At 39.1% G+C, this 26,552-nt stretch overlaps 1 pseudogene across 1 annotated transcript; it reads right to left on the bottom strand.

Annotated features, from left to right (window-relative positions):
* Window positions 1–5,703: 5,703 nt before the first annotated feature.
* On the bottom strand, window positions 5,704–26,293 carry LOC148736783 (uncharacterized; annotated as a pseudogene). Its single transcript, XR_015996765.1, has 15 exons — window positions 25,938–26,293; window positions 25,062–25,226; window positions 24,772–24,882; window positions 24,364–24,489; window positions 24,160–24,256; window positions 23,627–23,845; window positions 22,720–23,168; window positions 21,545–21,721; window positions 18,337–18,400; window positions 17,114–17,821; window positions 13,326–13,485; window positions 12,549–12,670; window positions 11,917–12,039; window positions 7,400–7,534; window positions 5,704–6,157 (listed from the first exon to the last, which is right to left on the bottom strand). The product of XR_015996765.1 is annotated as an uncharacterized LOC148736783 (transcript).
* Window positions 26,294–26,552: the final 259 nt, after the last annotated feature.

Genomic DNA, 26,552 nt, shown 5'->3' with positions numbered 1-26,552 from the left:
ATGCTTGGAAAGCTACCCTAGACGGCGACTGAAACTTTCAACAGTTTTTGCGTTCTTAAGTAACATTTACGTATATGAGCACGATCCTTCGCAGTAAAGCACTATTTGAGCAATAGTGAAAATCAGACCTGAAAAAAATTTGAGGCCTGTACGGGATTCCCGTAGAGGTCGCAGAGGTCAGTGGTTCGATTCCCGTACAGGCCTGAAATTTTTTTCAGGTCTGATTTTCACTATTGCTCAAATAGTGCTTTACTGCGAAGGATCGTGCTCATATACGTCTCATAACCGCAGTTCACACATATGTTTCATATGTTTGTTGTTGTTTAAGTAACATTGTTAGTAAGAGAAACAAAGAGAAAAACAGATCATTGGAGTTTCAATCTTTGTCCATAAAAATATAGGCCACTATTTATAATTTTATGAGAAAGTGTACTTTAGGAAAACCTTAATGAGACTAATGAAATATTTTTATTTTGTTTCAGTTATGACAATTTTTTTTTTATTCAAATGGAGTCCAGTTAGGATATGGCAAGAGAACACTAGGGGCCTCACAATCATGATTGTAATGGACATTGCGACAGTTTTTTCGATCGTATGATATTCCATTATATACCTGATTATATACCAGCTGACTTCTGGAAATACGTGGACGACACATCTTGTTCCGAAATAGTTACTAAGGGCAGTGAGAGCAAACTCCAAGAAGCTGTGGATGACCTTTCAAGACAAGAGAGTATCGATGAGTTCCAACTGAATGAGGCCAAGTGCAAAGAACTACGAATTGGATTCTCTAACAGCAACTATGATTTTTAACCCTTAGTCCTAAATGGCAAACCCCTTGAATTAGTCACCAGTGCCAAATTGCTAGGCGTGACCATTAGCCACGATTTAAAGTGGAACATTCACACCTCTGAACTAAGTAGAAATGTTCCTCTCGTCTCTACTTTTTGAGACAACTCAATAGATCCAGAGTTGCACCAAGCGAACTTGTGCAGTTCTATGTGACATGTATTAGGCTCGTCTTGGAATACGCAAGTCCTGTACTCCACCGTTCTCTACCAAACTACATCAGCAAAGGTTTGGAGCGGATCCAAGGAAGGGCACTCAGAATCCTCTATCCTGACCTGTCATATAGTGTAGCACTAGAAACAGCTGGCCTACCGAAACTTCACGAGAGGAGAGAAAAAAATTCAACCAATCTATTTGACGAGATAGCCCGTAACCGCACCCATAGACTCCACAGCCTCCTCCCCGAAAGGAAGAGTTGTAGATACGCACTGAGGCGCAGAAGTGATTTCACTCTCCCCATATGCAAAACTGAGCGCTTGAAGAACAGTTTTATTTTCAGCCATATTTATAAGACGTAGATGATTTTCTCCTTTCTTAATGACGAAGTTGTAATATTTTATGCTTCCTTTTTTATCATCTGTATTTGTAGATATTCCGTAATTCAGCCTATGGCTGCAAGGTGTTTATAATAAAGTATCTCTCTATTTCTTTGTTAATTTATTTTTTTTTTTGTTTTGGTACTTCTTTTGTCTTTTTTTACTTTCAAGTAAAGCAACCATAGTGGATACGTTATACTTGCGTGTACACAAAATAATTTATTGCTTGATGATTTATAAAAGCTTACGATGCTTAATTTACTTCAGCTGCTGGATTTCATCTGCTAACGGCATGGTCTGGATATATGTTGTTTTCTATGTGCTGATTAAGTTGATAAGTTGAATTCGTGGGGTTTATTTCGCATCCCTTTTCACTCTTTGCCTTCGGTTATTGTTTGTACCGTGAACATTTTATTTGCTTGCCACTAACCCCTAACCTCTCTGACTATGCTCAATATATATCTTTCTTGGGTAGACCTCATAGTTGGGAGATGCCGTAAGCGGTTAACGCGCTGGATTTCAGATTAATAATTCCTTGTTTGAAACTTTATTGGTTTATTGTTGTGTGTTGTTAGGCGAGACATTAAGCTTTTATAAATGTGTGCAAACGAACAGTCAGGGACACCTTTTAATGCCCGTCTACTAAGGCAATCTAGAGCACTAGGTTCAATATAAGACTCTGCTTTGACTTAAAATCGTGTTGTTTTTGATATAGTCTGATTAGTGGGTACTATTATTGTTATTATTATTTTTTAGTTAAATGCATTGCCACTGAAGCCGGAGATATCAAGAAAATAGCAATCAAGCAACATGCCAAAGACAAACATAGTGAACAAATAAGGAGATTACATTTCAGCGACACCAGTGGAGGACAAAGGAGAGCCATTCGCCTCTTACTTTCCTTACTTGTATGAATAATGCCAAATTACTAAGTACGTGAAAGCGAATTATCTGATTTTATCTATAGCTGATTTTACAGGTTTGGTGTTAGGGCATGTGTGGGGATGATTCCTTTGCTGGATATCACGTGCCCATTTGGTCTTCTGTTGTCCTTGCACAAAGCGTTCGCATACATTTTCACAATTTTCAACTCAATTCAAGTAAACTGAAAACAGCTCCTAGTGAATGAAACTTGTACTCATTTATCACTTACACGAAAAGGTGGTTGGTGCATTCAACACTTATTGAGATACCTCTGTTTTTAAATATGGATCTTGACAATGATCAAAGCAAGAAGTGACAATGCACCTCTATTTATTTCAGCATACAAGTTCAACCACGTCTATCATGAATTATTCTCTCGTGACGCTGAACTAGTTTTCCAACAATCCCATTAGTTCCCGCTTGGAAAAGATACCCTACATGGCTATTTAACTTTTAACAGTTACAGCGTTCTTAGGTAAATAGCTTTGATTTTACAAAAGGAAGAAAAACCGAAAACAAACAAAGACTAAGAAACATACCATCGGCGTTCTAACTTTTTTCCAAAAACTTATGGCATAACATGTGCCCTGATCGGTCGAAGATCTATTTTGGAGTAGTTAAATTCATCGCCCGCACCATGATTTGACAGGGCTTCTTGATTTTCCTCCTTCCCTGCGTGAGAAACTCTGAAGTATATTATCCAATTTTATTTTGTGGTTCTCCTCGTAGGCCTAAGACCTGTGTTAAGTTTTTTTCCTGACTAGGCTTCCACATTAAAATAAGAAATTCAATTCGATTATTGTTTCGTTCCAATTCAAAATTCAAAGCGCGGTCAGTTCTAAAGATGGAGGAACAAACACTAAGCTAGCCTGGCAAGTACATGAAACTGAAAGCAGTATTTTGCCAAGGACAATTTATATCCAGTTACAATAGCAATAAAACTAGTATTGAAGTCTCTGAGATTTGAGCAGTCCATTCGGTTGACCTCAGATCTGGAAGGTGATAATCTTGAATTTGGGAATTATATAGTATTATTTTTAAGGTAAGTTTGTCCTCAAACAGGCAATAGCGATAGACTTGTGCTTCAGATCTGCAGATTGTAAGTAGTTCAGTTCTTATTATTTTCAGAAATCAAGTGTTAGAGTGTAATTAGTACTGTTAAGGAACCTTTCGGAAAGTCGACCAAGAAAGGCGAGATATTTGACTTTTCATATATATATATATATTTCCTTCTTTTGCTTGCCTCTTTTTCACATGTGTTATGGTTCCCAGAATGTGGCGATGGAGAACTTTCCTTTCGCTGACTCTAAGAGTTTTTATCCTGAGAAATATGTATCTCGTGTAATATGCAGATTAGTTTGAGATTTAGCGTTGAACTTTCAATTTTGGTACTCGGGCTGTATTTATTCAAAAAGTCTTTCTCAATTAGTCATTTATCGAAAGAAAATAACTTTCTATTTCTTCATTTAAAATTAAGCTACATACACATTATCATAGCGCTGACCTGAAGGTTGTAATTAAATGCCATGACATGGATGTATGGCAGAACTCAGGACTACAATGGAATTGTGGCATGTTACCCATTATGTGAAAGTGACTTTATACGTGTCAACGACAAATACTATCTGAACAGTGACTATGCTGGTAAAGAGAAAGAAACCTTAAAAACTGCCAGGGAGGCATGAGTGGAAAGAGATCATCCTCGCAGCCTCCACATACTTATTGTCACTACAGTGCTCTTAAAAAGAGGCTCCTATCGGGCATGTTTTTGACAAGAGCTCAGTTTACGGCATTAGGTGGAATTATTGCAGAACAAAAAATTATAAGAGTGCTCTTCTGCAAAGATAGTTTTCATCATCCCAGCTTGGACAAGTTTGAATTGTCTGGTGACAACAAAGCACCACTACTGTAAAGTACGCCAAGAAAGAAAAAGAAGCTTGCTGCACAAAACAATGTGCTCAAGAAGAAACGGTTTGTGGCGGACATTCAAAATCACCTTGACAATTCACCAGCAGTAAGAAGATGCAAATGATCAGAGGGAGAAGAAAGTACAAGTTCTGATATGTCAGAGGGTGTACAAGACAAAATAAAAGCACCTCCTGCAGTGGGATGGAAAACTAAGAGTAATGGACCACCACCGTTAATAAAGCCACGAATACAAGCCAATAACACAGAGAGGGCAAAAACAGCTGAGATTCAAAAAATTGCTGCTCAAGATGTGCCATTGGCAAAAAGAGAACATACAAAGATCCCACCACCTCTTATTCCTTCAAGCAAGATAAAGGCAGATATGGTGTGTCTCTCACAATCTCTGCAGTGAAGCCCAAAGGGAATCAGTGCAAATATTTCAGAGTGTTCAAGGACCACACGTATTAAAAAGCAAGTTTTGTCTTCGAGCACAAAGCTAAGGGATATTGAAAGCAGACTGATCATGAAAAGACTATTTCACTGATGAAACCACACTCACTGATGAGTAACGTTCTCAGGAATGCCTTGAATCTTTCCCTGGAATTATAGGATACCGCAAACAATCATGATGTAAGCCCTTTACCGTCAATAAATGAGCAATAAACGCTCTTTACGTTTAATGTTAAAATAGCATCTAATGCAACACTAGCACTAATTTGAAGCGGTTCTCAGAAAAAAAGGGAAGTATGATATTTTCACCGATGACGATAATCAAGTTATGATGCACTTATCCCCAGACTTTTGAGTACAGATTGGACAAGAAACCAATCGTAAAGGGCTAATTGTTAAGGGGAAATAATCAGCAAAAGAACTCCTCTCCCACTCACCCCCCTTCTTAAACAGTGGGCTTTTCTCTAACTTTTGGCAAGAAAAGCACCAGTTCAATGCAATAAATATACAATGATTCGTGATGTATAAAAAAGTCACGTATAAGGTGTGAAAAAACCTCGGAACAGTCACTAAGGCTCTAAACCTATTTACTCGAGCGACATTTGATATCATAGTCGCTTTTCACGTGCGCATGTGAAAGATGTTGAGTCACATGTCAGATTTACCCATAGAAAAATTATCTCTGTCCAACTGATATAATATCTCTTTTTGCGACGCACCGAACTCAACACCATGTGCAAATGTTGTTTTCCTCTTAAATGTATTAAAGACTCCACCCTCTTCCCCCTATCCGAAAAGAAAAACTTGCCCGTAAGAGCTCACGATGCCGTGTGGTTTTCCATTTTAATTTTGTAAAAAGAAAATGAGACTTGTGTGAACAAAAGTCAAAAATCTTTATCATTGACTTTGTTTCGCTATCACTTTGTTCCTACCTTCCCCCCGACCCTTGATAACAAACCGAGAAGAAAAAAATACACCCATCTATCTCTACGAACCATTTATTTCCTTATTGCGAAGAAGTAAAGTTATGCAGGAGTAAGTCGGGATACGTTTTATTATCAGCTCGGTGATCTTTGGCTTACATTTAATTGTTACTTTTGTGATATAGAGGTTTGAGCACGATTAGTATTAAAAGGTGCTGCAGTAACGAAGGTTACAATGGCCGTTTGGTGTACCAGTGATGTGATAAACGTAGAAAGCGCCACAGTTTCTCACTTTGATGTAGTGTGACCAATAGCAGCAGTTTGAGTTCCAGTGAAAGCAGGCCAGTCTACTGACCTGACCATCAGACACTGTTGGGTGTCCACCATTTAACCAACCGGTTGCATACGTGTCACATCTTCGTATAGGCGGACACGAAGTGGCCATTCTGGTTTCTGCTGAACCTTTAAAGCGATACCAGTCATAGAAACCATTGTCACAATTATAACTGGCAGAGTTGTAGGTCACCCGCCTGGTGATACATGTCAGGCTGTGGAAGTTTTGACATTCTAAGGAATGGCAAAGAGCAATCTATTAAAGAATATGAAGGCCAGTCTGCCACTCAGGTCAACAAATTAAAGATGGAAAAACTCAAACAAAGATTCTCCCTGTCTTTTGGCAACGACAAAATCTTCTTGGACAACGACTATTCTTATTATCCTCTCATTTATCTCCCGTCTTTATCGCTTGATCAACTTTACGATAGAGGAATTCAAGCTGTAAGATATTTTATCGTTTCATTAACGAACTAAGGCCTACAAAGTTTTTTAGTGTTTAGTGTTTATATCCCTCTTATAGCTGAATTTTGTAAGCCTTACTCCGTAAGAGAGTTTAAGTCGGCACTTAAGGTAACTGCCGGTTGCGAATTGTTCGGTGGTGTGTCATTTGATTTCCTCTACCAATCAGGTCAAACATTTGAATTGAAAAAGCTTTAAAAAATACTCTCTCTAAAACATGTATGAGTACAATCCTTATTCTATAATCGTCTATATATTATCCTCATTTTCTCAAATGCAGAGGTTCAAAAAATCACAAGTTGAGCCCCTTTCCCATGAGGACAAAAAAGGAGTACTGTTTCCAAGCACAAAATTGACCATAGTCGGTGTGTAGCATTCTTGTTTGCAAAAAAAAAAAAAAAAAAAAAAAACAAAGGAAGGGAAAGGGATGGAAACATCTCCATACTGTACAGGTTGTGGACATGTAGAATAAAGTAGTTCTCCAGCTAATCGCAAGCACATTTATCTGGGCGGGTCTCTTGATTTTTCTTCTCCATTGCGTGAGAAACTTAGCGGTACGTCGTCCTTTGCCTAGACCTTTCTCTAGTAAGATTATTATGTTACTATTTACTTCTTAATCATTCATTGTGAAAAATACGGTCAAGCAGTTGCTTCATCGCTCCCTAAACTATTTACTGCTCTTCAATTACCACTATAATATCTTTATCTCCGTCTCTCTCTTCCTCCCTCACCCTCTCCCTCTCTCTCTCACTCCCTCCCTCTCTCCCTTCCTCTCTCTCCCTCCCTTCCTCTCTCTCCCTCCCAGCCCCCGTCTATCCCCTCCTCTCTTCCTCCCTCCCTCCTTCTCCTTCCTCTCTCTTCTTGTTGTTGTTGTGTTTTTTTTACCACCTATCGTTTATAGTAATAAACTATCTCTCGCGTTCATTTTCCATCTATTGGTCACTTCAAGTGAAGTGGTGTGGCCGTGAATCGAACTGGTTGTTGGTTTATCGTCTCGCAAAGGACACTCTTTACCTGAGGCAGAATACCTGCACGTCTTTCCATTTCCTGTATAGAGGCTGTTACAAGAGCAGCTGTAAGACCCAACAGTATTGGTACATGACGCATGTTGATGGCAGTTGTGAGAACCACTGGTACACTCATCAATGTCTGCGGACATTAAAAGCACCAACATATTAAAATAAGTAACCGAAAAGAAAAGAAATAAATAGAATGGAATGACAGAATCCTATATCAAAGCAAGCATAACTCTTAATCGTGTATTTGCAAACACTACCAATTGAGGAATAACAATTTCCGAAAAACATATTTCGTTGAATACTTGATATTTGGTTACCTCAGGTCAGAAAACAATTTATTTCAATTTAACGATTTAACCAAAACAATAGCGTCCACTCAGGCACTTAATGAAAGTGTATCAAGGAGAATGTTCAAATTTCAGAAATATTGCTGTCATGTATCAGCTACTCAGCTATAATAATTTTCTGAAGATCTCAATTCACGGGATTCGTTACCTATTACGATGAAGGAAAGGTCCATATCGCATGCACTCTGAATCAACTGTGACCCTTAACCTTGAACGTATTCATTTACTCAGAAGCTCAGAAGAAAGACGTATTGAGAGAAAATTTGCCGTTAAAAAAAAAAACAACATACATTGCCGTCAAATGGGCAATAACACAAAAAAGAACATCCGGATATCGACCTTAATCTTTGGTTAGGGGTTCATGGAAACTACTTCTTTAGGCGAGTTCGATTGTTGAACTAATCGAACTTTAACCATACCATTATTCTCTTACATGTCCCCTATTAGGATTTTTCCTTTGGCTGGTCTATATGTTCCACTCAGAAATAAAGTTACTTACTTACTTACTATGATACGGTGGAGTAAAATGGCGCGAGTGTGAAGTGCAAGTGAGTGTATGCTTTTACTCTCGTCAGCACGAATAGATTTCCATGGCCCGTTGGTGTTAACCGGGTTCCACCGTAGTCTCTTTTGCAGTTGTTGATTTTGTTGTTGTTGTTGTTTTGGCATCGCATAACTCTTCTTAGTTTATTAGCTTCGCCGACAGGCAGGGACACCGCAACAGCTTGCGCCAATTCATTAATGTAACTTTGTTCTCAAGCGATTAGACAGAGAGGGGCCTGTGGCTAAAGCAAGGTCACATTTGAGGTCAATATCACCACCCAAAATTGCCATTTTTTGAAAAACCATAACATTCACCTGCCTTCTTGCATAACTTTCATACCAAATCCAGTATATACTGTAGTGACCCATTTATCAAAATCAGTGAGAAAAATCAATCTCATTATCTAGAAATACCTCGTCTCAGAGCATAAAAATACTCTAAGAAGGCCTCTAATTAGCACTACAAACAACTAACGGTTTAGCAAAATTAAGGTGATTTTTTTCTTTGAAAACCTAGTACCCATCTTAGAGCTCAAAAGATGATTTTCTGAACTCGATATGACAACATTTGTTAAAGATGCTTGAATTTCCTTTGATTTATATTTTTCAGCTCATATCTCCATACAGACTATACTCACAAGCATGCAAAGTCTCTATATTTTGTCAGGCCCATTTTTTGACGCAATATGAAGTTAGCTTAATGAAAACGACCGTTAACAGAAGATCTATGGTTAAACTTTTGATAGCCTTGCTGGCTCTTGTAAACACGCACGATGGCATCAGTAAAAGAGCAGGGTGATGCATACAGGTTGTAGTGAGTAGCGTCCAGATGACTTGTGATCCAACCGATTTCTCTAGTACGTTAGAGCTGAATAAATCAAATCATCCGGGAGTAAATAAAAAATCCACAGTTAGGAGAACTGGATAACAAATATTTTGTGTAGCAGCTCATATGAAAGGCGCCACGCCACACCTCGAGATACGATTGTTGTTGCATCGACTGACCCACCGTATTAGACGTGAGAGTGAGAGGACTGGACAAACTCGAGGAGTCACGCAACCTTCACTGAGTTTTGAGTAACGCGGGTCTGTTGACCATCCCTTGCGGCAATCGCAGGAATTTGTTTACTGTAAAAAAGGTTCATAACTCGGTGCCTTACGATTAGCACCACCTTCAATTATAACGTCGGAAAAACTCGCACAATGACTGTAGTTCACAGAGTTTTTTGCTTTTGCAACACCTTAGCAAATTTTCCCTTGGCAGAGAGATCGCGATAGTTGAAATCTTCATATAGAAGAAAATTGGAAAGCCATCAAACTATTTTGAAACATGTGTCCGAAACCCTTTTCATAGGAAAAAAAAACTAAGAAACATTTTTTCACGGGAAGTTGAGAGGACTGCCTATAGCGAGAGTGGCACTAAAAAAGCCATTTGCTACATTTATGGGCATGTATGAGCCCTTTCGTATATCTTTTTATTAACTGTAACTTGTAGCTTTGGTATCACCAGCTCTTCCTCTCGCCCCAGACTCACCTGAACCCTTGTACTTGTGTTTTAATCAAGTAGTCATGTCATTATCGCAAGACAACAAAGGAGTCATCCCTGTTTCACGCAGAGCCCATAATGCGGCACCGCATTGATCAATTACCCCTCCAAGGGAACAAAGCGCCATCGAAAAACTATCCTGAAACTTACTATCGCTATACGTTTAATACTTGATAAGGACACAAACGTTTACGCTTGAATAGTGGGAGGAATGGAAACTTGGTCCAGTCCTAATACTCTCACGTCCAAAATGGTGGGCCCAGTTGGCATCATATCATGTCTCGTGTGGAATATTTAATTTAAACAGCAACAATAATTTTTTGTCATCCATCTTGTGGATCACAAGTCACCTGGACGGTGCTCACTGTGGCACGCACACATAAGCTTATGCTCTTGCTCGCTAAGTGATGGGTATTTGCGAGAGCTATTCACAGACTATTCAAACGCCAGGCGTAGATCGTCTTTTAACAATCGTTTTCTTCTGAGCTTAATTGTTAGGGTCGGCCGGGTTGAGGTCACCTTATTTTCAATGAAAAAACGGCCTGATAAAGTATGAAGACTTTGCATGCTTTCAGTATAATATGTATGGCTTTATGGTCTAACAAACATAGATCAGAAAAAATTCAATCGCCTTTAAAAAATATTGTCATATCTAGAGAAGAACGTCATCATTTGTGCTCTATGACTAGTGCAAGGTTTTCATAGGAAAAAAATTAGCTTGATTTTGTTAAACCATTGGGTGTTTACAGGGCTAATCAGAGGCCTTCTCAGAGCTGTTATAAGCTATGAGACGAGGTATTTCTAGATAATGACATCGATTTGGCTTTAATGTTTCATTTTCACGCAACAAATACGAAATAAAGGGTTTATGTCAAGACGTTGGTCTATTTATAGCATGAACTATGCTCAAAATGCCATTATGCTTGGCCTTAGAGGGGCATGGAGAGTTTTTGCCAAAAAATTAACAAGCCTTAATAAGCCAAATTAATCTCAATTATTTTAATAAATTGGTCACTAAAGTGTATACAGGATTAGGTTGGAAAGTTATGCAAGAAGGATGTGATGGTTTTTCGAAAAATGGCAATTTTGGTTAGTGATTTTGACCTCAAATGTGACCTAACTTTAGCCCCTTGCCCCTCTCTGTCTAGTCACTTGAGAACAAATTTACATTTCTGAAGTAAAAACTGTTTTACAATAGAGTCCATGGTCAAATTCATTTGGCAGCGCAGTTTACCAATGGAGTTTTATAACACTTTCAAAATGCCATTCAGAGGGATGAACTTTTGGTGCTCCTTAGGCCACAAATGGAACCCCCCCCCCCTCCCCGAAACTCCTCAAAAAAAAGTCAGAGAAGCGAGCCGAAGTGGCTTTTGAAATATCTTATCATAAAAATTGTTCGTTGATTACTTGCTATCCTCCATAAGTCAGAAAATTATCTATTTCAATTAACAATGAAACCTAATGAATAACGTTTACTCGGGCACCGAAGGAAAATGTACTGAGGAGGAAGTTGAAGTTTTATGATACGGCTGTCATATATCAGCTAAAATGCCTTTTAGAGATTTTGCAGACCTTAGTACAGACAAAAAAAAAGGAAGGGAAAAAAAAGGAGCGCGAAAAGAGCGAGATTCTCATCTCAAATCATGTGATTCGTTGCGTAATACGATGCACGAAAGATACAAATCGCATGCAAAACCCCAGTTTTTGTATATAGACTTTTTAATTAAAATTTACTGGAACTGCGATCAATCTGGTGGCAAGAGAATATAAACGATTATTTTCTTGTTTGGTGGCCATAGCCTCAGGAGTTTTGCAAATTTAAGAGGACAGTTAAAGCCCCTAACCTCGCTCGTCAGTTCTTCAAGAATCTCTTGTCTGAATAAGGGTAATTTGTAAATCTAATACCAACTTAAGGATGTTAATCCATACTTGTATTGAATTAGCACTGAATAACATAACAAAAATAAAACGTTTTAAGCATCCAAGAAACAACTGAGCATGTCATTTCAGTCTTTTCTTGAACAACTTAAGAAGTGCTGCTTATTTCACTATCGCTTGCGTCAATAGACTACTTACCAACGCAAGTTTTTCCATTTCCCGAATACCCAGCTTTACATGCGCAGCTATGGGACCTTTGAATATCACTGCAAATAGCGCTGGCGTCACAGCTGTGGGAGTTTGTGGAACATTCGTCTATATCTGTGACAAAAATTTTAATAAATGCTAGTTAAAATTCAATGAAGCACTCTAACATAAGTCTACCTGTAATCAATCCTTTTTCCTTGCTCCCATTGCAGATAAAAATATTACCTACTCTCAGTTAAATGTGAACCCTAAATAATCCTTATTCTGTAATTTTAAAAGTTAACTGTTAATCTCTAATTAATTCTAAACTTATACTCTCATTGATAATTTTTTGAAAAGCAAAGCATAGATTATTATTATCACTATTTTCACCAATTTTATCACTACCATAATCATCACAACCTTGTAGTTTGACATTGTAATCACGTCGAGTTTCAAATGCACAGGTTTACCAACTTAAGGATGTTAACTCATATTTTTATTGAATTAGCACTGAATAACATAACAAAAATAAAACGTTTTAAGTATCCAAGAAACAACTGAGCATGTCATTTCAGTCTTTTGTTGAACAACTTAAAAAGTGCTGCTTATTTCACTATCGTTTGCGTCAATAGCCTCCTTACCAACGCAAGTTTTTCCATTCCCCGAATACTCAGCTTTACATGCGCAGCTATGGGATCCTTGACTATTACCGCAAATAGCGCTGGTGTCACAGCTATGGGAGTTTGTGGAACATTGTCTATATCTGCGACATAAGTTTTAACAAATGCTAGTTAAAATTCAATGAAGCAGTCTAACATAAGTCTACCTGTAATTAATCCTTCTTTTTCCTTGCTCCCATTGCAGGTAAAAATATTAACTACTCTTAGTTAATTGTGAACCCTAAATAATCCTTATTCTGTAATTGTAAAAGTTAACGGTTAATCTCTAATTAATTCTAAACTTATACTCTCATTGATAATTTTTTGAAAAGCAAAGCATGAATAATTGCTATCACTATAAGTAACATAAGTCTACCTGTAATCAATCCTTCTATTTCCTTGCTCCCATTGCAGGTAATAATATTACCTACTCTCAGTTAATTGTGAACCCTAAATATCCCTTATTCTGTGATTGTCAAAGCTAACGGTTAATCTCAGGACAACAACTGAGAAACGAATAAAGAGTGGCATTCAAAACAACCAAAGAAGTGGCAACCAAACATATCAACATATAAGGCACCGGGTTATTATTACGAACAGCGTGAATGTCACAAGCTGTACGAGTTTCACAAACACTCGTCAATATCTTAAACTTTTATAAGGATCACTTAGATCTATTAAGAAGTTGAAGACGGTTCTCTTAGCTGAGATAGAACGGTACAATCATGTCAATAACAAATAAGAGGGGCTAAATGGTACACTTTCTCTACTTTCAAAAGTTTAAAGTTGGTCATACCATTGTATGTTCTTCCACCACCAGAATACCCAGCTCTACAGGTACAGGTGTACGACCCCACGGTATTCGTACAATCTGCGTTGTCTGCGCAGTTGTCAGTGTGTGTAGAGCATTCGTCAAAGTCTGCCACAATCAACATATAAAAATTTAAGTCTATGCCTATACCATACGAAAAAGAAATGATGAAGAGATCTGTATTTGTTGGTGGGAGGGATTATCTTAGCACAGCAAGGAAAAAATTAAGAAGCTTGGTGACTGAGATCTTTAGGAACGTCCAATAACTAGAAGTGCCCATCAAGTAAAGAAAAAAGTCTGGATTGAAAAAGAAATAGCATGTTTCCCTTTATCAAGGTCACCTCAGTTTCAATAACTACTCAAGGTGTTATTCACAAACAATAACTACTTGCAAGACAATAAACTCATTACCTGTAAAGCACGTAAAATTGAAGCAACTTTTGCATGGCACGTCATTCCAAGTGTACCCATGCTTTGCACCAAGAGTGTGCACGCAGTCTTGGTTGTTCCAGTCATTTGGCTGTTGCGGAGCCCAGAATCTAAATTTGCTTACTTCTTTATTTGTCCAAACAAATGATCCTTCCACGCTCCGATCATTGAGTCCAATCCAAGATCTTTCACCGTAATGTCGATGCTGAACGTAAACATTTTCTTCTTGGTTGTGCACAGTCACCAACTGGGAGCCCATTGCAGAGCAGTTAGACTCAGCGGTAAGCCATGGTGTACATGCGCGGCTTGTGAAGTAGCACTGTAGCCTAATTGTTAGTATCTGTTTCGTAACCCATGTGCTGGGTCTCCTTCGTTGGTGCACTGCACTGGGCCAGTATCGTTCGTTCTGTCTACTTTGTAAGTGTGTCTGTCCGCTGCTTGTGCTGGGTCTCCTTTGTTGGTGCACTGCACAGTAGCCTTTCGTGAGTATTTGTTTTGTTGTCCATGTGCTGGTCTCCTTTGTTGGTGTACTGCACTGGTCTGTTTGTCCTTGTTCGTTTTAGTTCTGTGTACCCAATTTTTGGTTTCTGTGAGGTGGGGTTCGATTCCCCAGCGAGTTTGGCGTCTGTTGACCCTCGTTTCCGGTGGACCCTAACCCTAAGGCATTGCACGCAAGCCATGGGTGGGATTAGTCCTGTTGGTCGGCGGGCATTGCACACGCCCTTCATCGGGGGCCCGGCCGTCCACCTTAAACATAAAAAAAAAAACAAGTAGTATTCAAAGGGGGTTTCTGAAGCATTTTGAAAATTGCCTTATTTCTAAGGATAAATTCAAAAATAGCCTTAAAAATAAGGCAATCTAAAAATGTGTCAAAATAATCATATTTTAAAGGCAATTTTGAAAAATGTAAAGATGAAATAAACAATTCTTTAAAAATCGAGTTTCCAGATGGGATTTGAACCCACGACCCTCCGTGATCTAGTCGGATGCTCTAACCACTGAGCTACAGGAGACTGTATGGTGAGCAACGGCAAAAATTACTTTAATTTTTAATCTTACTTAAAAAAAGCACAACGATGATTTCAAGGCAAAATGACTGAGGCATCATTTGTTTCCTTCAAAATCAAAGCAAAATTGACGAATTTTGAGATTGCATTGATTTTCAAGACAATCTCAAAATGCGTTTGAACCAATACTTGTAACGAGGACCGAATTATTTTCACTGAATCTGTCACGCAATCCCAGACCTTTCTAGAATTGCCTTTAGTTTGTAATATTCCAGAAACTTCTTTCATGTGACTCAGCAGTTTCCAAAAATACTTGTAATGCGCTGTAAATAGTAAAAGAACATTATAGATACCTGAAGTATATGTATACAAGCTGGCTTGTGAGAAGTGCAAAAAAACATTTGCCCGAGGGCTTGACCTCGTGGCCGGATGGCTGAACTTGTGCAAGCTATGATGTGACGAGGCTATGACCTTTCCATATCCGGAGAGAGGGAAGAGAAGAAAAAGACGATAGCCGAGAAGGGAAGAGGATAAAGAATACACAGTTCACTATGAAGTCCTCCGTAAATTTTTTTGTACGCGGAAAGAATACCATGAGTCAAGAAAGCCAAGCGTTGTGGTCTTCAGTCGGCGGAAGTTGGAATTCGAAGTTGATCAAGACGATGAATACTTCTAAGGCATAAAGGATTGTAAGCCTGCTTTACGAACCGCTTAACTTAATCTTAACCTAAGTAAATTAAGCAGTGTAAAACTAATTAAATAATAGTTAAAATGGGTAACTGCCTGTTGTTACATTTTTTTAGCGTGCCTTATATCGTACTCGGATGTCTATTTTTTATAGATGTTTTATTAGCAGACATCTGTTGGTCATTCGTGCACGTAACATAATAGATATTTTAAAAATTACAGATTTTGGAGATATTGATCCTCTAGTAGAGCATACTCATGATGATGAAGACGACGATAAAGATGATGGAGATGCAACAACACCTTTTCAACCAGATGAGAATTCAACTCCGGGACCCTCAGGCGAAGAAATTCCAATGACGACAATGAAAAGGGGGCAAGAATAGTGTTCAAAGACGGCTGAGACATCTTTCATTGAAGGTGATATTTTTGGTTCGCAAGTTTGAACTTTAAATGAGAATTGCAGTGGAATCACTTACTAGTATTTTTTCCGGAGGCAAAAGCTTCAGAACTTGAGGTTTCTTACAGTAAGAAAGGAAGGTGGCAGGTGAAGATGTTTGGTCAAGGCAAGATGGTAGATCCTTTGTCTACTGAAGAAAGGGGCCCAAATAGGCAGAGGTTGAATCCTATTCTTCCAAAACAAATTAAAACTTCACTTGGTCCACAGCGAGAAGTTTTGATTTCTCAGAAGGATAAAGAAATTGAAGAGAAGGAACAGTCCATTCGCGATGATCAAGAGATTTCTGGTGATGAAAATGAAAACCCCACCATACGAGAACAAGCAAGAGAAAGGATAACTGAAAATCAAGAGCGGATTGATGCCCTTGAGAGAGACTTGGAGAAAGATCACTCCGTGAGAGATTGATAAACATCTTCAAGAAGTATGGTTTTAAAGTCTCAGCTGTTGTTTTGGCAGTTGGAACAACGATTGGAGTGACTCTGAGCACACTAAAAATAGGCCTTAGGGGTGGGGAACGGGCTTAAGACTCTTGGAAAAAATATCGCTGGAATTTTACCAGGTCTCGTTGGTGCAATAGTCAGCTTCGGTTTTAGAGTTGCTGGGTCAGTGATCAACTTTCTAAGAGAAAGTGCTCGGACTCTAATAACGGGTGTTGCAATGTTTATGGTTGAGCGATTTCAAACCAAAAGGCGATGAATCCGGAGGACTGAGACCAGTTCGACTGAGATCAATCCGTCTTTAATTTAATCATTATTTTTCTCGCTGTCACTCGACGCTTTCGTCTTCACAAGAGTTTCATTTGGATCTGTCTTCTGAGCTTCGCTCGCGGTCTCTTTATTTGATAGGTGAGAAGTAGGTCTCTTCATTTTTGATGAGCCCCCGTTCATATGCTTAACTCCGACTGATTTCATATCCAAATTAACTGATCTATTGACTCCAAATTTCATGTCGAAACTTGCCTTCTTCAGCTTGTTATTATACCCGACTGCGCTCTGTGTGTTCAGAAGAATATTTGAGGGCATAAGCCAATTACCTGGTGAGATTGCAAGATCAAGTCTGACGTTCGCCTCATCAATCGGAAGCTAAAATATCTGAACGCTCTTCGAGATGTCTGTCATTCTGATCGCATCGTCAACTAAAACAATAAACTCACGCTGAGGCTCGTTTGCGCTTCCTGATGAACCAAAGATGGATGATCTGACATTTACTTGTGAACCGAGAATTAAATAAAAAAATGCCTCAACCGACTGAGTTAGTCTCCCCAGCCCGGTTTGCGTCAGGCCTTCTGACTTATCTGTCATGAAAAACTCGAACTGTTTATGAACTTTAGTGTTGTCATTCCTTATGAAATGAATCAAATTGCCTTTTATGGCTTTTCCACCTTCATCTATGAACTTGTTATCACCCGGATATGGGATTGCAGCTGCCATAGGTCCAGTATTAGTGACGTAAATGAAAAGAGATCCGAGACCATGACAGTCTTCTTCTGTGAAGCGGAAGTCTGTGCTTGGAGAAGTTCTAAATTCTGCACACAATCTTTTGAACGATAACTTGTCGTGGTTATTATTTGTCTGACTGAGCGTTGGGTCGCCCGGGAGAGCCGATTCACTCTGTATTCCACCCATCTCTAAAAGAATCCTTCTGACTGCGATATAAATTTGAAACCGCAGAAACGACTTGATCTGGTCTGGAACCATGTCAAACGGTTCACGAGAGATTCCACAGCCTGAAATAGCGCACCACACTGCAAAGTTGAGTTGTTGAAACCAGGAGCTCTTAGTCGGCCCAGCAAGCCATCTCTTTGATTCTGCGCCTGAGCTGTGTTGAATTTTCATTCTTGTGAATATTTCTCTGAACTTTGCTTTAAAATAGTGGTTTGGGTAATAAATATGTTAATCTCTTCACTGAAGCTACTTATCGCACTCTTGTGAGTTAGAACTGCTGGAACCTCCTTAATTGCAAAAAGAATTCAGAGTAACCTCGATGGGAAACCCTGCTATTTCAAGTGCTCGCTTCATTTCATCCTCCTAGTCTTTTCTGATTGATACTGAGACGCTCGTTTGAACACCATTGGAGCAATTCAAGTAAACTTCAGCTTTTCCCTGGTTTTCCCTGAGGAATGTTACTTGCACATTGAACTTGCTCAGGTGTGCGTTCGGATATTGTGCTTTGAAATCATTCAAGGCTTTTGTTCTTTTTTTCGCAACAATTCCTTTCGCTCCATCTGTTCTTAACCAAGCCGACATTTTAATTGGTTTTATAATCAAAATGGTTGTGTTGACAACTATTTCACATTCAAATGATTTCACAGTTCTCTTCAAAGAACCTCTCGTGAATGGAAGTGAACATATTAGGCTAGTGAGTTGTTCTCTTTACAACTCATGGCAGAACCTGGGTCACTCTGGAGAAATCTCTTCACTTGATGCTCAGGACAATTCATCTGTAAAGAAAATTTCTGAGAGAAATTATTAGTTGAAAAGCCTTGGCAAAGCTCTTGGAGATGGATTGAAAAACGAAGTAGTCAAAGTTCGACAAAATGTTATCATCATTGAACAACTACCTGGTCAATTGCGATCATTTGGATGCTGAAGAAGACTAGAGAGGTTTTCAAGGACAAAATCGAGTTGGTCTCAAGAAAGGGTGTGTATCCATATGATTACATGAGCAGCATTGAAAAGTTCAGAGAAACAGAAACTCCACCAAAAAGAGAGAGTTTTTATTCAAAGCTGAATGACTCTGATATAACTGATGAAGATTATGAGCCCTCAAAGAATATCTGGAACGAGTTCAAAGTGAAGAACGTGGCCGAAGGTCGGTCTTGGACCTTGGGTGATTATCATGATCTTGTGTTTGAGGAGTTCAGAAACGTCTGTCTTGAGAATTAAAGTCTCGACCCTGCTTGGTATTACACTGCTCCTGGATTGGCTTAGGTTGCAGCATTGAATGTGACAAACGTTGAGCCTGAGCTACTGAGTGATACAGACATGCTTGTGATGTTTTTGAAAGGAATTCGTAAAGGAATCTCTATGATCTCAAATCGCTATGCAAGGACAAACAACAAATACATGGGAAAAAAGTTTGACGTAGAAAAGCCATCAAAATATCTGACTTATCTAGACGCGAACAATCTTTATGGATGCGCAATGTGCAAGCCTCTTCCTGTCAGATGTTTCAAATGGATGAGACAAGCAGAGATTAAAAAGTGGAGAAACATTCCGTGCATTCTTGAGGTTGATCGTGAATATCCAAAAGAGCTTCATGATCTTCACAACGACTATCCTCTTGCTCCAGAGAGGGTTATGACCAACAATGCGCAAAGCGCGGGAAGAGCCCAAGTCGAGAAACTGGTGCCAAATCTTAATGATAAGGAGAGATATATCATTCATCACAAGAATCTCAAACCTTGCGTTGGGTTTAAGGTTGAAAAATATTCACAGAGGAATCAAATTTGAAGAAGAACCCTGCCTGAAAAGTTATATCGAGCTTAACACAGAAACCTGCGCGTGAGTGCAAAGAACGAATTTGAAAAGGATTTATTCAAGTTGATGAATAACTCTGTCTTTGGAAAAACAATGGAAAACATCAGGAATCGAGTTGATGTGAGGTTAGTAAACAATCGAAAGAAAGCAAACAAGCTTTCAGCAAAACCAAACTTTCAGCACTGCATACTATTTGACGAAAATCTCATCGCAATCCATATGGGGAGAACATCAATAAGATTTGACAAGCCAGTTTACTGTGGAATGGCTCTTCTTGATATCAGCAAGACTTTTATGTATGACTTCCACTATGACTAGATCAAACAGAAATGTGGAGATTGTGCAAAGCTTCTTTTCATAGACACTGACAGTCGAACAAAGCATACAGATTATGCTTTAAAGCCTTACAACAAGGCACATAATGAGGATCTTGATATAGAAGAGACACGTTTTTCTAACTTCTACAAGCCGAGCACACAACACAAAGAAGGTGCAAAGATCTACGTCGGAGGAATGGCTTTAGGTTTGGGATTGGCAGCAAGTCGTTTTTTTGTGATCGCAATAGAAAATGAAAAGAAAACTTTCAAGAGTTTACTATAGCCTGAAAGGATTTTCGAAGGGATTAGATACAGTGAAGAGGTTGGTAAAGGAAGCTGGAGTTTCTGAATGTGTTGCAAGGCTTTGGCTGATGACGCAGGCCATCTGGCAGATTTATTTGCCTGCCCAAAGCATATCCCACGAGGAATTTTTCACGTTGAATCTCCAAACACAGTTCATCAAGCTCATCTTATTTTCCTTCCTCATGACAGACTTCCTAGAGGAAGAAAGGTCTATAAATGTGCATCGACAGTGGTCAAAGTTGCGAGCAGATTCAAGGCTGCTGAACCTCTCACCTCAAAAGATTCTTCTGAGGTCTCAAAGGCTTTCCAGAAAAACTACAAGAGATTACCATTGAGATGGCGTAAAGTTCTTCAGGTAGATCCTGGACGTGAATTTATGGGTGAAACGACTAAAGAGATGGCAAAGCAAGATGTGAGAATAAGAAGAGAAAATGTAAACGTTCATAGAGATCAAGGGATAGTTGAGCGAATTAATAGAACTTTGAGTGAGCGTCTTTTTACTTTCCAATACGGCCAAGAAATAAACTTCGAAGACAAAAAGAGATCAACAGAATGGGTGAAAAGGCTTCCAGAAGTTTTTTCAGCATTAAATAGTGAGGAGACAAGATTGACTGGAAAGAAACTAATTGACGCAATCAAAGAAAAGGCGGTTGACTCAAAGAGTTCAACTTCTTATTCAAGACCTCTTGGCTTTAAAGAAAAGAGACTCGACTCTTCAAAAAACGTGAGATATCTCTATGCTGCTGGTGAGTTAGAATGTAGTCAAAGACGAGCAACAGTTCCAATATGGTCTCTGCAGGTCTTCAATATCGAAAAAGTATTTGTGAATGAAAGGGAGCCTGTTCTCTCCTATCTGAAAGACGGACCAAGGCGAGGGTTCGTCAGAGAAGAGCTTCAGATTGTTCCATCTAAAAAATGAGTTACCTCCTGAAGGATTTCGATGATTTGAAAAATGTTCCAAATGCTTCATAAGTCTCCATGAGTTTTTGGGATTATTTCTGAGATATTGTCCTTATTAGTTTTTCTTGGTGATTCTAACGCACTTTTGTCTTGAAATTCAATGCAATCTTAAAATTCGTCAATTTGATTTGAAAGACTTGCTTTGATTTTGGAGGCAATTTCGAAAAAATGCGTCGATGATTTTGCCCTGAAATCATCGTTATACTTTTTTAAATGAGATTAAAGATAAAGTAGTTTTTTCAAAATTAACTGGAAAACATGGCTGTTTTGACACATTTTTAGAATGATTCGTTTTCAGGACAAAGTTTAATTTTACCTGAAAATCAAGGCAATTTTCAAAATGTGTCAGAAACCCCCTTTTGATACTACTCCACAATTTACAAAGAAAAATAAAGCACGCAAAAGTAAAACAAACAAACAAACCAAAACAAAAACAAAACACACAAACGCACACATAAAAGAAAAAAAATAAGTGGTGCACCTCTTTGGAGATAATGAGTGCAAGTAACTGGAATTTGTACTTACAACGTGAACATCTTCGTGAGATTCGTGAGATCCTGCATAATTCTGAAGTTCCCTTAAGCAGACTTTGAATGAGGACTGCGTGACATCTTCAATCCAAACACTTGCAGCGTCACGTTTCAGTCCAGCGTGATGATGAGCAGCCGTTACAAATACTGATGGCATCACAGAAAACTTTCCCTGTTAAAAGGTAGTGCATATTAGCTTCTAAAACACTGAAGTTGCACAAGTTCATCTCCTTTATTCAATCTGAAATCTCGAAAAGCAAAATACGCACACCTGAAACTGAAAACTAATCACGTTAAAAAACCTCCAATATAATCTTTTATACGTATGATGCACGATCCTCGCAGTAGATAGCGCTATTTAAGCAATAGCGAAATTCAGACCTGAAAAAAAAAATCAGGCCTGTACGGGACTCGAACCACTGACCTCTGCGATACCAGTGCAGCGCTCTAACCAATTGAGCTAACAAGCCAACTGAGAGCAGGCCGTTAAGTTGATTCGTAATGAACCCGTGAAAGTGATAAATATATGAAAATCATATATTGAACTGCGGTATTTGTATTTATTCTATCTCATTTATCACTTTCACGGGTTCATTACGAATCAACTTAACGGCCTGCTCTCAGTTGGCTTGTTAGCTCAATTGGTTAGAGCACTGCACTAGTATCGCAGAGGTCAGTGGTTCGAGTCCCGAACAGGCCTGATTTTTTTTCAGGTCTGAATTTCGCTATTGCTTAAATAGCGCTATCTACTGCGAGGATCGTGCATCATGCGTATCAAATACCGCAGTTCAATATATGATTTTCATATATTTATTCTATCTCATTTATCACCTTCACGGGTTCATTACGAATCAACTTAACGGCCTGCTCTCGGTTGGCTTGTTAGCTCAATTGGTTAGAGCGCTGCACTAGTATCGCAGAGGTCAGTGGTTCGAGTCCCGTACAGGCCTGATTTTTTTTTTCAGGTCTGAATTTCGCTATTGCTTAAATAGCGCTATCTACTGCGAGGATCGTGCATCATACGTATCAAATACCGCAGTTCAATATATGATTTTCATATATTTATTCTATCTCATAGTCTTTTATAGTCAACATTTTAATCTGTGTAAAAAAGCAACTCTTTAATGATATTTATTTTATGAATGATAATGCTAGGTCGGTACTGCGAACACGGCTCCAATTTGAAAAGAAACTCTTTTTCCTTTTAAAAACATTTGTAATAACACAGCTTGGTCTACTAACCAAGGGAAAACTGATAGATTTACAAGTCGTTCCAGTCCACCATTGTGATAACCGTACTTCGTCAGCAACTCCATCCACCGGTGCCCCTTGGTAAGCTATCCAATCAACTGTCACATTAGCATTTGAGTGTCTTTCGTTGTAACCGGCCGCCATCACACATGCGGTGAATCTATCGTAATTGACATTTTCAACCCAGGACACAGTGGCATCGTGTACGTAAGACTTGTCACTAGTGTCAATATGATTAACAGTGATCTGAACTTCGAGGGCCTTGTCAGGATAGAACCCAAATGGCCTGAGGCGAATGACTTCGCAATGAGAATATCCAAGCGATGGGATGTGCGGCATGTGGCGACGACCGCGCTGAAAAGGAAATCCTAGAAAAAAAATCAAAACCATTTGGCTACGAATAATTTTCTGTCTTCTACTTTAAATTTGTAATGGAACTCTAAACCATTTATACCAGCCAAGGCGTCATTACCAAAGAACCAACAACATAAAGACGATTGACACCACAAAATAAAGTAGTTATTTCTAAAAATTACCCTACATTGGATAGCAGTATGAAGACGAGGACAATGTCACTTCTCCCGGCTCTAACACAGCTTCTGCCGCACTGACTTCTGACAGCCACCATTTCCGACACCCACACACCAGTCGAAATGACCACCATTACTACCAGCAGTTAGATCTACGTGGAACACCGATGCTGCTAGTACCACTGACATTGACATTTTCATTGACACTATCACCTTCATCTATTCAGGTGTCTAGAAACGGATTTACCGATAAAAGAGACCGTCGAAGGCAAAGATTTTACTCAAATGTAACTAACCTTCACAGCTACCAGGGTGCTGTACGGTGTAGTTAAGTCGAAGGACACACATTTCCTGCCGAAACAGACACTCGTTATCGTATGTTGAGCCGTTTGATGAGCAGATAGGTTCTTGGTATGATGGACAGCTCTCCACAGAAACGCATCTAGCATCATAGGGCCCAAATGCTTTGCACAGTCAGTGATAATGGCAAACGAGGTCAATGCAAGGGTCCAAATCTGCGAGAAAAACGTGGAAACGTGAAAGAAGATGCCGGCAAGTTAACAAGTTTACCATCGTAGATAATTTATTTGCAACTCCTATCTCACTTTTCAAATGCTTATAGAAGGTGGTTAATTTAGAAACGACATCCAAAAGTTGCATCTAAAAATAGGATGACAAAGCCCTAAGTTAAAAATGACAACCACGCTCTACGAAGTTACATTTTGACTGACGAACTACAAAGTTGTAAAGGTATGTCACTTTGCAGGAACAATGAAAATTTAGCCTTTCTCAAATTGACACAAAAATAGTCATGAATTTCTTTGCTCACCACCAGTCACCATGTAATCCACGGTGATGGCATCCTTACTGTTGGAATCGCTGTTAAATGTTTTGACACAAATCTGAGCTTCAGTTTTAGATGTGTGCTAAATGAAAACAAAAATAAGAAGAAATCATTTCAATATAGTAACATAGCTAATAGTCCCATTTTTTTCATCGAGGAGCTAAACCAATATTAGAACACATTACTAACCTCCACCCAGGTAGTGACAGCCTTGCATTGGGAGCCGGATTGAAGAGAATTGTTCATTCTAGTGTTTCGCTTTGCAGTCACCAAAACAACCGGTGGAGCGTAGAAGGGCTCAGTAAAGTTTATAGTCTAAATTCAAGAAAAAGAATAAGTAAATAACGAGTAGTTCCTCAAGAGTTAGAGTGAAGTGTGAACAGCAGTAGAACTGCTCTAAGGCCACACTGTCCTGGTGGGAGGAGGGGGGGGGGGGCTAAGTATATGAGAAATATAAAAGAGGAAAACAGAATGGGAGAAGAGAAATCGAGGGTACTAAACTTTAAGCCGATTGCAGGTCAAAAGGAGACAAAACTTAAAAAAAAGTGAAACGATAAAAGAAGGAACAAAAGATACAAATAAAATCATATTACTTACTTGACAAAAGGCGTAATTATGCTGCGCAGATGGCGAGTTTGTACTGGAAAACAACAAACTGTTGATGAAGGTAAAGTTGTCGACCCTGATGTTGTTGAAAGCTATCCAATTCTGTCGATCAAATAAAAGCTTCCATAGTTACTCTGACAAACATAGAGTATTTAAGCGTTTTTCTGTCGATAATAAATTTTTCTTTCAGAATTAAGCTCAACTAAGTGTTTCTCATCTCTTCCAATAAATTTCAATACATTTCCAGTGGACAGCACCTTTTAAAACTCGCGGTCACTTACTACTTTTAGGTTCTTGTGTGGACCATCGAAAATCTTGGCTTCCCTCAAGCAAATCTTAAAGCTGTTTACTTTCAATTCCTCGACCCACAAGGCCATAGCATCCTGAGTTCTGTTGATAACACCGTGATTGGCAGTCACAAAAATAGTTGGAGGAGATAGAAAACGCTGAAACATAAGTAGACAAGTTTTTATCCAATGCATTTTGAGACTATGCCGATACCCTTAATTAAGGAGTGTGGGAAATACAATGAACCACATTTAAACCTTTATTGGAAACAACCCTACCAATGATACTATTAATAATGGTAACAAACTATGAAGTCAGTAAATGACTTGAACCCGGGGGTAACATGTGAAGGTGTAGTCTGATCGTTCGGGTGAGTGTAGTTCCGAGAAGGTCTGTTGTCGGTGGTAGTGACTGACGTTTCGACAACCTGTGCGGAAGTCTGATGATGACTTCCACACAGGCTGTCGAAACGTCAGTCACTATCACCTACAACAGTCCATCTCAGGACTACACTCACCCGGACGATCAGACTACACCTTCAAATTATGAATTATCAATTATGAACTAAAGAGGGTACTGTGAGACTATAATATAAAAAAAGCCGAGATCAAAAAGAGGAAAAGCCCATAGCATTGATAATAAATGTCGAAGGATTAGGTGCAACTTTAGCGTGTTTAAAAAGATTGTGAAACGTGTTATTCTGGGGGTTTAATAAAAAAAAGGTTAAGTGTCTTTGTTTGCCAAAGGACGCGTCGGCAGGGTCGGATCCCTTTTCCTAGCACAGACTTTTGCATTCAATCTTCATCATTTAATGGCATACCCTGTTTAATCATCAGCGCCTATGAGGTGCTAATTAGCACACATCTAACCTGTTTGAAATCGATCCTCTCACATTCCGTACCAGTTGTCCAAGAACTCAGCGATTTGGTGCCTATTTGGGATCCGTAAGGTGCTGTCTGAACAGCAATCCAGTCCACTTCTTTAGTACCGTTCGAGCTGTCTCCAAACTCCACCACACAGGCTGTAAATCCGCTCTTCGTAACATCTTCAACCCAGACTGCAGCTCCATTTCTAGGATTTTGGCTCTTCTCTGTGTGGCCAACGGAGGCAAAAACGTTTACCTGCTGTCCACCGGAGAAAAGATACTGGAAGGAGATCTTCTTACAAGCAAACAGACCTGGTATGGCAGTGGTGACGTTCTCCTTTCCGGCCTTGAAACCGAGAGCTGTTGCGAAATAAATCAAAAACAAAAGCTTTCAAATTAGACACCTTGCTCATTGCAGTTGTACGAGAATTGTGAGGTACACCCTATTTTTTGATCCGGTTGAATGTTCCATTCTCTCTCCTTGCGCCCCTCCCCCATTTTTCTTTCTCTTTGTTCTCCATTTAACCCATGTTTTCATCGCCATAAACAAGTCATTTAACGTCAGTAATTCAATGTTAGCTATACTGTGGCTTTATAAAGGAAAAACATATCAACATAT

This window comes from Stylophora pistillata, chromosome 2, assembly GCF_964205215.1.
Source record: "Stylophora pistillata chromosome 2, jaStyPist1.2, whole genome shotgun sequence".
Lineage (NCBI taxonomy): Eukaryota > Metazoa > Cnidaria > Anthozoa > Scleractinia > Pocilloporidae > Stylophora > Stylophora pistillata.
Note: the sequence above shows the minus strand (reverse complement) of the source record. Positions and strands in the feature narration are given on the sequence as shown.